Source organism: Lingula anatina, chromosome 9 (assembly GCF_051362555.1).
Source record: "Lingula anatina isolate TDL-2025a chromosome 9, LinAna3.0, whole genome shotgun sequence".
NCBI lineage: Eukaryota > Metazoa > Brachiopoda > Lingulata > Lingulida > Lingulidae > Lingula > Lingula anatina.
In genome coordinates, this window is record NC_141775.1 from 9,452,540 (window position 1) to 9,465,531 (window position 12,992).

General features: G+C 36.0%; 1 long non-coding RNA gene across 1 annotated transcript; it reads right to left on the reverse strand.

Moving 5' to 3' along the window:
• Window positions 1–1,713: 1,713 nt before the first annotated feature.
• Window positions 1,714–7,081, reverse strand: LOC147759877 (uncharacterized). The gene is made up of 3 exons (XR_015331134.1): window positions 6,977–7,081; window positions 3,071–3,163; window positions 1,714–2,660 (listed from the first exon to the last, which is right to left on the reverse strand). It is a non-coding gene; the product is annotated as an uncharacterized LOC147759877 (long non-coding RNA).
• Window positions 7,082–12,992: the final 5,911 nt, after the last annotated feature.

The following is a 12,992-nucleotide window of genomic DNA, read 5'->3' on the forward strand; positions in this document are numbered from 1 at the left end:
GCAGCCAAGCACGAGAGGGTCGTTAGATCTTGGACATGATAATGAATTTTGTCCGTGGTTAGATTTACTTAGTACGGCGTTCACGTCTCGAGTTCGCAGTTAAACACTGGTGTACTGGTACATTCATATACCCTTGATCATGTTCAAAAACAATTTCATACGCTGCTTGTTTCTTGATTTTTTAAATGTATTTAAATGCACTAGAATCAGGGTGATTTCATATCCTCAAAGTTGGGCATATAATTTGTATCACATACTATACTCATACATGCCCGTACCTCTTCGCGCTAGTTGACAGAGCCTTTAGTTCTGCTAACTAAAACATATTTCAAAATAATTATCGCATTAACAGAAGACTGTAGACGATAGACGATGTGTAGACGATGTGTAGACGATACGCTATCTGTGTACAAGAAGTACTTGAGCATCCTGATTTTAAAAATAGGTAGGCTAGAATTTCATTAGTTGGTTTAAGCTCAGCGTTTAATACCACAATCCCAAGGAAATTGTACTTTAAACCTTGAAAGTTGCTGAAAGTTGGCCTTAATTTGTCAGACACAATATTTTTAAACAATGGCACACCTTTTGGTTGCATATTATCAACTTAATCCTCGGTCACAACCCGCCGTGCGGGCTCTTATGGTCTGTTTGCGTCCAAATTTTGCGCAGCGAATCTCACTTGCAACTCAAAGATTTTACGAATTATCTGCGAACAGCTAGGTTGCAAACGTAACTTGCTTCACTCGCAAGGAGTTCGCAAGTGGGACACGCCTGATCCAAGATGCACGTCGCAAGCAATGAAGGAGCAATCGCCCTATGCGTGTGGATTACGGCGCACGCCCTCACAACTAACGATCAAAGTCGAAAGCACCTTAGAAGTGTGTGGGACACCCCTACACAAGGAGTATAAAAGGTGTACTCATGCCGCATGCTCATGTCTCGACGATTGTGCAACCTGTACAACAACTTTCAAAATTTTCGAATTTTGCTTAATTTTGCCAAGGAGTTATAACAGAAGGAGATTACACGCAAGCCTCTCTATTGTCCGATGTCTGTTACGGTGGGCGGAGCTAGCTACGGGGGGGCCTCCTGTCTCAAGGTTTCGTCTGGGTCGCTCTCCTCCGCTTGGAGATTGATTTTATATGCGTTATTTCGCGTTAGAATTCGAGATTAGTAGTGTCAAAGCGGCGCTGTATGCTGACGATTTTTTTCACCGGTAGTTATCTGGACGATGTGCTGGGAGGGAACGATATCATACAAAGCGATTATAAGGTGGTGACTGAGGATGGTCGCCATGAGTTTTTTTGTTTTTTTTTTTTTGAGTCGGTGATAGATGGTTTTTCTTTTGCACAACACAGTGAAAAATCACCAAGGATAAGTCAAAAGAAAACGTCCCAACTGTGGTTTGTGAAAATGACATTCAAGTGAACGTTTGGACCCCCCTGCCCTTTGGTCCCATAAACATTGAGACAGTGCCTAAGCTTTGTGACTGGTTTTAAATTTCTTTAAGTATTTTTTTCTCTCACTCGGTATAATTTTAATATCATAATGCATTAAAGTGAAATTTTAATCAAAGGTTGAGGCAATGCCACATGTCAGTTTACTAAATACTCGTTATAAATTTCTTTATCTTGGAAATCTCCCTTTTTATTTTCAGGATTATTTTGACACATACTAACACTTCTTATTTGTTGGTAAACAAGTGCATTGTGCTAAACATTAAGAATAATTTTTATTCATTCATAAATATATTTATGTACAAAATATATCAGAAATTTTAGTATTAACTGAGCTCTTTAAAGTGAAACAAATAAAGATGAGAATTTTGAATTTCAAACTATTACTATATTAACTTAAAATATCTTTTAAGTCAACTCTATACTCAAGCATCATGATAGTAGCATCTGTGAGTAAAACCATTTTATTATATCAATAGAAGAACAAAAACAAAATTTTAAACATAAGCAGTAATTAATGAAGTCATAAGAATGATTAAGTTGCTATAGTTTTCCAGTTTTATGCAGTCTGTGTTGGAATTTTTTTTCAACCATGCAAATAGAAATAATTATATTCTTTTTTATCTGACTTGCTGATACCAGTCTGTGCCAGATACTATTCCACTCACAGGCCAGCAAGGTCTGAGAATCTAATGGGCTGAATGAAAAAAAAACCCTAGAAGATAAAAGTGGCTAATTCTTACAAATAGGATAAAAAACATGGGATTTTAAAAAGGTTATTATAAATCAAGACAACACTTAGTAAGAACATTTATAAAATGAACTGGAGTACATGTTACAGCTGAAAAAATTAACTGGGCCAGTAAGTGACTGCTTTAAAGAAATTTCACTGAAACAGTCCAAATTTTACTGGCAATCGATCAAGTAGACTGTTATACCATGGCACTCAACAAATTATATATAGGTTTTGAATTTTTTTCCACGTGACAGTAACATAAATTTTATGTCAACTTTTGAAATGTATAGAGTCAGTTAGGTGACTGAAAATATTTTAAAATGTCATGAAGGAGCACTATTAATTTAATGCAATCTCTGTTGGCCAGTCTTATCCAGTTTCTTCTCCAAAAAGGACAACTCAAGTGAGAATTTCTTCAGGGCCTTTTCTTCTGCCTGCCAATGCCATGCCACTCAGAAGAGAGAAACCTGTAGGTTAGAAAAAAAAAAAAAAACATAATAATAGCATTATGAACTACTAGTATCCGTGTAGACATTACGGAATTACGCAGTGAAGTTTAATGTGTCTTGTTATGACTTGACTGAAATAATGTTCACCACATAAATGAACAATTTACAACTAAATTTATGTAGAATATCAAGATTCATGATCACAAGCTAATAACCCCAAGAAATTGAAAGAAATTGTACTTATTACAAGAAATTATTTAAATTCGGCCTGGTTCCTACTCTTCTGACAGGACAAAAAGGGGATTTCATAGAGGCTGGTTGCTAAAAGGAAAATGCCCAAGGTTGTTGTATTTTGAAATAAATTAAAAAGGGTACTGTTGTTAGTGAATGTTTAATGCATCTTAGGCATTATGACAAAAGTAACTCACCCGAGACACGCTGACCTCCTTTTTTCATTGACATTTTAAAATTTTTTCCAGCCTGACCATAATTCATATTTTCAATGCAGCCTTCTCCCATATCTATAATAGAAGAAAAAAAACTTGAGTAGTGTTAAGATATGCATGTAAAATTCATTATCAATTTTGAGAGAATTTCTGTTTCAACACTGCAAGATGAAATATTTACTTTCAAGTAATGAATAAACCTTAATAGAGTTCTATTCTTTTGTAACCACCAAGGCAAAGCTTCTTTCTTAAAATGAACTGAAACATCCAAGCTTGCCACCTAACATGCCAAAGTAGTGAAGTATAATTAAAGTAGAGAAGCAAGTACCCCTTAATAATAGAGGTGCCTTACACAATAAGGTGTGTCTTACACACCTTGACTCAAAGGGAGATGTGTAGTAAGATAACAGGTAAAGTAATTGGTGGAGCCTAGGTGAACTTAAAACCTTAAGACTTTAAATTAAGAAGCACCAGGATTCATGGGTGTTCTTTTTTCAAAGGTTTAATATGAATTAAAACATATATATGTAAAAAGAAGACTAAATAAGTTTAAAACTAGAGGATCAGAGAGGCGATACCGCCTCCGGATATTGTACCACCAGCTGGAGTAAGTGCATTCGTATGGAACCCCCCCCCCCAAAAAAAAGGGACACCATCACCAGTCTTGTGCTTGACAAGCTTTATAAAATGCAATCAACAAGAGTTCTCAAAATATGCCAAAAAATATGAATCAAAATGGTACAATCAAGCAGATTTTCGAACCGACCTGCATTTTCCTACCATTGATCACTCCTGTGATTCTCTAGACAAAAGGCCTATTGGTTTTCCTTAAAATGTGTTGTCAGTGGTGCATATATGCTGACAAAAGAGAAAACTTAGGGGCAACACCGGGCACATCTCTGCTAGTTTTAAAGATATGAGGAGCAAGAAAATATGCAAAGCTCAGTTCATGGTGAAAAAGTAGGTCAAAGTCAATTTCAACATCATAGTATATGAATTTCTATTCAAGTTCAATAGTAACCATGGGCATTTCTTTTCAAGTTTTGCAGATTTAAAGGCCAGAAAACATGCAAAAAGCAGTTCATCATAAAATTTAGGTCAAAGGTCAATTTCAAGGTCACAGTTAGATTGCCAGTGTATTACTTCCTATTCAAGTTCAATAGTAACTATGGACCTTTCTCTGCCAGTTTTGGAGATAAAAGGGAATGGAAATTTGCAAAGTTCAGTTCATGGTAAAAAGTAGGTCAAAGGTTAATTTTAAGGTCACAGTAAATTGCCAGTATATGACTTCCTATCCAAGTTCAATAGTAATTATGGGCATATCTTTTCCAGTTTTGAAAGTATAAGCATTAAAAAAGTTGCAAAGTGCAGTTTATGGTGTAAAGTAGGTCAAAGGTCAATTTCAAGGTCACAGATAAATTGCCAGTATGTGACTTCCTATTCAACTTCAATAGTAACTATAGACCTATCTCTGCCAGTTTTGGAAATAAAAGGGAACCAAAATTTGCAAAGTTCAATTCATGATGAAAATTAGGTCAAAGGTCAATTTAAAGGTCACTCCTAGATTGCCAGTATATGACTTCCTATTCAAGTTCAATGGTAACTATGGACCTATCTCTGCCAGTTTTGGAGATAAAAGGGAACAAAATTTTGCAAAGTTCAGTTCATGGTAAAAAGTAGGTCAAAGGTCAATTTTAAGGTCACAGTAAATTGCCAGTATGTGACTTCCTATTCAAGTTCAATAGTAACTATGGACATATCTCTGCCAGTTTAAGAGAGAAAAGGGAACCAAAATTTGCAAAGTTCAGTTCATGGTGTAAAGTAGGTCAGAGGTCAATTTCAAGGTCACAGTTTGATTGCCAGTATATGACTTCCTATTGAAGTTCAATAGTAACTAATGGCGTATCTCTGCCAGTTTTTGAGATATAAGGGAGAGAAAATTTGCAAAGTTCAGTTCATGGTGAAAAGTAGGTCAGAGGTCAATTTTAAGGTCACAGTAAGATTGCCAGTATATGACTTCCTACTCAAGTTCAACAGTAGCTATGGGCGTATCTTTGCCAGTTTAAGAGATATAAGGGCTAGAAAATTTGCAAAGTTCAGTTCATGGTGAAAATAGTAAATAGTAACTATGGGCGTATATCTGCTAATTTTGTAGTATTTCACATTTTATTTTCACCACTAAATATTGGATGTTGAACTGTCGATATAGTACAATGCCTAAGCCGTATCGAAAACAAAAAACGGACACCACCTTCAGTGTTGCGCTTGACAAGCTCTACAAAATGCAAAAAACAACAGGTCTCTGGCATTAACAGTTCCAGAATTTGAGAGAGTTTTCAGTTTTGGCATCTAATGGCCGCTACTCCCGTGAAAATGCACCGATTGACCCCAAACTCACAAAGATGAAAGAAAACCCTAAGGGTAACACCTGTCCATAATATTATAAGTAAGATCTGTGAAGTTTCTGAAAATCGGCATAAAATAATAATTTTTTTGCAAAAAATTCCCATTTTTAGAAAATTTTGGCCCGTTTGACCTTGAAATAAAGGTCAAAGGTCAAATCCAAGGGCATATTTGAAATCTCCACATATGACTTTCGGTCAGCCATCTGTAGAAATTTTTCACATAATTCCTTCGGTATGGGAGATATTTAGCATTGAATTTTCAAAAATTTTGACAAGGGTGCATTATAACGAGTGCCACGCCCAGGCCAATGCACCGACTGAGACAAAAAGACCAGGGGGTTCAAGTTGAGATTATATGTGACCAAAATCCAAGAGATGGGGACACAGGTCCTTGCGGTCTAGGAGGAGAAGCGGTAACGGTGACTTGTATCCCACGCCATCCTGCGGAGCTGCATGAGCCGGCGGAGCCGCAGGAGCCGGCGGAGCTGTACGAGACGGGTCGGGACTATAACCATGAGTACCGCCAGCGTACACGCTGGTGGTACTAATAACTATACCAAAGACACTGTGAAGTCAAACTTCCCGTTAGACCGCCATGATGGAAAATGCTGAGTGGAGGCAAAACTTTTCCAGTCAAAATAACTGAGCACCTTACTTTAACAACAAAGTTACCACTTCAAAGCCACCCACCATGGTGAGAAGAAAATTGATGACCAACTGTCAAGATAAGTCTTTTAAGATTTAAACATGAAAAAGGTAAAGGCCAAAATGGTACATTTACCCATAACACTAGAGTAAAAAATTGGTATTCTGAACAAATCAGGTTATTTTTTTCAAGAAATATTGGAGCAGTATCCATGCAATATATACCACGCCACGGCCAAGATGTTCAAGAATCTAAACACACCAAATTTCTTTATAATCTTGCATTTGAAAAGTACAAAAAGCGGTAAGGCTTTTGGCCGTAACAAGCGTAACACTTTTTGATCGGAACTCATGAAAATTGTCAATTGTCGTATCCAAGCTAGACCACATGTAAAATCGCAAAAAAAACAATACTGCTCAAGCAAGTGTGTTGCACACATAACAATTAGTTAAATTTTATGACTGTCATGTGACACAAGTTTCAAAAAGTAGGAGGAAAATGTCTTTTGGAGTAATTTTTTTTCGAAATATTAACAAGATGGCGGCTTAAGCATCTGCTTGTTATTCGGCTACTGAAAGTGCACCTAAGTTTTATTCTTTGCTATTGCCACAAATTACTTAACAATTGCAACTGTATAAAGACCAAACTTTCTTCATCTGATACTATATTTATAGGCACTTGTTATGAGTGGGAAATATTTTTCGTGCAATATTTATTCTTCACACACCACCTCGCGAGATCAACGTGTAGCTGGACACTTACACAGTGAGACCCTACGACATAAAAGTTGCAATTTATCTTCATATTTCGTGTAGTTATGCATTTAAAAGCACTTACCTGTTTTTTGAAAACCTTGTCCAACGTAATATCATATAAATTATGTATTTCTCTCATTTTTTAGAAACTTGGGACTCCGTTTCTGTTTCTGTCCTCAAAAAATCAACAGACGAAGGCACAGATACTAACAAACGAGATTTAAACGAGATAGCAATTAAGCGTAACAGAGATAGGCATCCATTGTTCTCTGGGTTCTATTCATTCCGACCAATGAGAGACCGTATTACGGGCTCCGCCCCCACGCGTGTAATCTCCTTCTGTTATAACTCCTTGATTTTGCTTAATTTCAATATGCCCCAAAAGGCAAGACATAACCTTAGAGAGCAGAAAAGAGGGGAGAAAGAAGAAGAAAGAAGGGAAGAACAGTAGGCAAAACTGTATGTCATCACAAGCGTGTGAGGCAAGCGTGAAGCAAAAGGGAACTACTTTCGCAGTGCGTTACTTTCTCTTCAATAGTGGTGAGCGCCTGCCACATACGCCGGAAGCAAGACTAACTCAAGAAATGAGTACAATTTCCACGGCTATTGCACCTTGCGTCCCTAATTAAAATTAAAATCGCTAGGGCAGAATTTTTTATTTGTGCATTTTTCAGCAAAATTAAGGGCATTTTGGCAAAATCCCCATATAACGCAATGTAATAAACGTAGCTTTTTTCGGAACGCCATCTATCGAAAACGAGCTGGAGTACCCCCAATTTTTTTCATATCTTTTACTCATATGGTAAGAAGATTTTGTCTTACAATTTTTATCAAAATTGCTTGGGCAGAAATATGAAATCTGAAATATGAGAGAGCGTCCTTAAGTGCAAGTAGTACCTGTATAGACATTTCGTGAAATATTATGCCTCCTCTGCGTCCATGACTTGGCACATTCAAGCACTGTGCTTCAAGGTGTAGCCATCTAAATTGAGCATCTTGAAACCCAGGGCCCAGTTTTATAAAGGACGTTTAGCACTAACCAGTGTTTAACTCTAACCAGTGGATAAATTCTCCTAAAACCTGTAAACTATACGGCGGATAAAATTGTGTTTTATAAACAGTGTTTAAACAGTTGGTAAGTTAACTGACCTTTAAACAATTACTTTATCCAGTTTTTAACTAATTGGCTGTATGAACACTGTATATGCAACACATGTTAACCATCTTTTAGTTTATGGGTGTTAGGAGAATTTATCCACTGGTTAGGCTTATCCACTGGTTAGTGCTAAACGTCCTTTATAAAACTGGGCCCAGAAGTCTGCGGTATACTGTTTTTGTACATTTGTAATAATCTTGTGGATGGAAGGATGAGAAACCCACTATCCTTGAGAGTGCCATATGCTTTTAGACTTCTCGCCTATAGGGACAAACAGAGGCATATTATTCTGAAATATGACACACATGATAAGTATTTTGTAATAATACACTGATGTAATTTATTATGAAGTTGTTGTGTAATTCTAAATATCATTTAAGTTTTAAAATATACATGAGGATGATGATATTGACATTGTTTGCAACAGAAACAAGGCAGCAAAGCTGTCAAATGTACAGACAAAAAGCAGAAAATAACAATGCACAAAACAGGCTACGGTAATTCTCCAATCTATACGAACGCCGCTATAATTACGAACGAAACGTTTTTTTTTCTGAATCTGAATTTTTTTTACTCCGTTCTGTACGAACGATCCCTAAATCACCTTGGGCACAATTTAAATTTTCCGAACGCAAGAAAGTGTGCCCAATTGAAACTCGCCCCATGATTCGTCAAAGCGGGTTTTCAGACCACCGTTCCAAACAAAGGAACTGCCACTTGTCAGGAGAGATTGTTATCATGTATTTGTGCTGTTTTTGAATGAGACAATAGGAGGACTCAACCTGCCTGCCAGCAGCTGCAGGCCAGTTTTAAAACCCTATTGTTATTTAGAAATTATGAAAGTATCAGTACACATAAATTACTTATATTTCTGTTTATTATCATTTCTTAACTTCTGCCGGCCGACTGGATCATCAACATCCACCATCAGTGTTTCACCGATAACTAGTTTCCAGTAAAATCTATAAACGTGAAACCCACGCACAACAGAAGAGTATGAGAAATCCATAGTCAATGATCGAGTTTTTCATTTGTTTTTGGTAGTCATAAGGAAATTAATTTTCTAAAGAGGAGTTCTGTCTTGTATTCATTTTTCTTATTCGAGTTGTGATAAAGTTCATGCTTTTTTGTTTGTTTGTTTGTTTTTCCTTGTTAAAGACCTTGTCTCATGAACAACTATTAGGTAAACCTTACTGATATTGGTGATTGTGAAAAATAAAGGTGCCGTGTGACTTTATACAAATTGGCCTGCAGTTCTTCTGTATTTTTTCTAATTAAGTTTACATTGATTGCGTGCAAATTAATATGCTGTAAGAGACTTTCATAAATAGACTTGAATTGAGCAGATCTTATTTTTTATAATCAATGTATAAGTGTTTATTACCGTCAGTGATATCTACTGTGAGGAGTTTCAAGTATTTTGTTTTGGAGGAAGAAATTTATGTAGGCCTAATTGGGGGGGGGGGGGGAGACATTATTAATATTGCAAATTTTCTATATGTGAAATCATATAAAAAGTAAACACGCAATAAATAAAATATGCAACTGGATGAGAAAATATTCTTGTCTGTTTTTGACAGAAGTTGGGAAAAACGATGTTGTCCTGTCTAGGTAGAAACAGTACAGGGAAAAACGATGTTGTCCTGTCTTGGTAAAACATTACTGGGAAAAACGATGTTGTCTTGTCTTGGGAGAAATGTACCTCTTTAGTATGAAGAAATTGTTTCTTAACTTGAATTCCCGACTTTTGTTTAGTTTGTTTTAATTCTCTGCAATATTGCAAGAATAATTTGTTTGTGCTAAGAGCTGATCACAGTGATTTAATCTGAAAGTAATGCTTACACTTAGCAATGTAGGTAAGTCGAGATAACTTACGGTACAGCCGTATTCCATTCGTGTTTTAATGGATACGAACGCGTGGCAATTTTTAGTAGACTGAATTTCAAACCTTACGAACAGAATGATTATCTTCCAAAAATAATTAATTTAAATCGTTCGTATATATCGGAGAATTATCGTACTGTCAATTCTGATGCAAAAGTACATTATGATTAACTGCAAATTCAAAATTTTAATTATGCTCAACAGCTAAAACCAATGCAAGTAAAATGTGTAACAAGCATAAGGCTTGAGGTTCAAGTTCACACGTTGGAAATGCCAGAATGAGAAAAATGAAAATTTCACACAAAATTGCATAAATTCTATAACAAATGATAACCCAATTGAGCTGGCTTTCTAATTTGAACTGCCTGCATGCAAATCCTAAAAATCATACTTGTAAGTTAAAAATAATAATAAGTAACACAGTTTCCTTTTCATAATGTTTGTAGTAGCAGTGCAAAAAGATTTGTCAATTTTGATGTAACATTTCATAAATTACAGAATAATTATCACCAATTTTAATTATTGGCTATAAATAGCATGGATACAGAAAATTTGATTACATTCGGCTTCATGTCCATGGGAGCTCTGAGTCCCACAATGAATATACCAACATGATAAAAATGAATATTTCACTTAAATGTATAACTTCCAGAAAAAGAAGCCAATCAGACTGCTTTTCCAACTCAGGCTGCACTTTAGTCCTGTGTTTCTTTTTGGAAAGTTTGACAATCATAAGTAACATGGTTTTCCCATAATGGTCATCATGGCAGCAGCACCCAAAATCGTGTTTTCTTCTATTCTGATTCAATATTACATAATAGTTAACAGCATAATGACCGTCAATTTTTAATAATAAAATAAACGTATCATGGATTTTCAGAAAATGTAACAAGCATGGGTCTTCAAGCCCGTGGAGGTTCTAAATCACACCTTGAAAATGCCAATATTTGAAAAATAAAATTTTCACAAAAAATTGTTTAACTGCCAGAAAAATTTACCAAACAGACTGCATTGCCCACTGAAGCTGCATTTTAGTTCGTCACATATATTTCTTTCCTGTAAGTTTGAGAACAGTAAGTGACAAGGTTTTCCCATAATGGTTACCATGGGAGCAGTGCCCAAAATAGGGGTTTCATCAAATTTTGATGCAACATTACATAATGTTTAACAGCATAATGACCATCAATTTTTGATAATAAAATATAAGTATAATGGATATTCAGAAAATGTGACTAGCAAAGGTCTTCAGGACCATGGAACTTCAAAGTCACACCTTGAAAATGCCAAAATGTAAACAAGACAGCACTGTTCTGAAACGTTTTTTCCCCATTTTTTTAAAGCAATTTTTAACATAAAACAAAATTAACAGTTTACTGCCATTTTTATATCATCAACTAAGAGTATTGATGAGATGGGGAAAAATATCAATAGATCAGTGTTAAATGTCCAATTTCCTCCATTCTGAGATTCTGAACATAGTGAATGATTGAATCTGACAAACTGCAATGATATGAGTTTATTTCCATTTTTGACACTTTATTACACAATACACGATAACAAGTTTACCATCATTTTTACAAAATCAACTAACAATGTTGTAAAGATGCAGGAAATGTCAAACAAACACTTTTATCTTATTAATTAAATAATGAGACTGTTAACATGCCTAAGAATTGAATCTGAGGAAATGTGAAAAAAACAGCATAACTTCTAAAATAATGGCCCGATTATGCTGATTTTCGAACTCAACCTGCGTTTTAGTAAGATTGACCACTCCTGTGAGTTTCAGGACAATTGGCCTATCTGTTTTTCTTATATTGTGTGTTTACAGTGTTGCATATATGTTGAAAAGTGAAAAAAACAGCATATCTACTAAAACAGTGGCCCAATCATGCTCATTTTTGAACTTGACCTGCCTTTTAGTAAGATTGATTACTCCTGTGAGTTTCATGACAACAGGCCTATCGGTTTTCCTTGAAATGTGTTAACAGTGTTGCATATATGCTGAAAAGTGAAAAAACAGCATAACTTCTACAATAATGGCCCGATCATGCTGATTTTCGAACTTGACCTGCGTTTATGGTTATTCATCAGCTCTGTAAATATAAAACCAAAAAGTAAAACTGTCTTCCACTTATGGTGTTAACTCTGAAAGTGCACGGCGATGGCGACGAGGACGGCGACGACAGACGCAGGCGATGGCAATATGTACAGACACATCTGTGTCTGTACATAAAAACACAAACAACGAATTCAACTATGAATACAATATATTATAAACAGCTAACATACACTACATACACTAATACAAACATGCTGCATAAACTTTAACATTTATCAAATACCCTGTGCAGTTTAATTCTAACCGGTTCGTAGAAAGTTTGAAAGCACAATGTCACCGTTTTCAGAGATCCAATCTGCAGAACAGTCCTTCCGATAGTGTGCCTCTCTGTCACTAAATGAGTGTCGTGCTCCTAGGAGAATTCTATACTCTTGGGCCATCATATTGCGTTGTAACTTGTGTAGGATGTGATCCAATTTCACTGTCTGTCAATCCGCACGTGCTACGGTATTGCGCACAAGTCACTGTCACGAGGTTTGTTCACTTCAGTTGCTCAATGCAACATACAAATATGCTTTAACAATGCATTCATGGAATCGTGCAACTGTCCCATGGCTTTTTGGCATTGTCCATCACAAAGTACAGTTAATAAAGTACAGTTCTTTTACTGTAACAGTGCTACACACTGTCCACACTCACATGTTGCATCAGTTCATGTTCTCCGGAGTCTGGCACTTTTAAATAGCAGTTCCGCACTTAATTTACATTATTCAAGTATGCAAGCACATACGGTAATTATCCATATAAATTAAACAACGTAAATTAGCTTAACTAAAATAATAAACACAACAACATCACACACATCATGGCTCAGGCGAGAGAATCTGAGATTTCCTGTCCCACTGCTATTTATGGTTAACTTCTTCACCACCCGGGTGCCAACCGACATGGAATCTGTATTTTTCATTGAAACAACCTGGCATTGGTCAGACATGT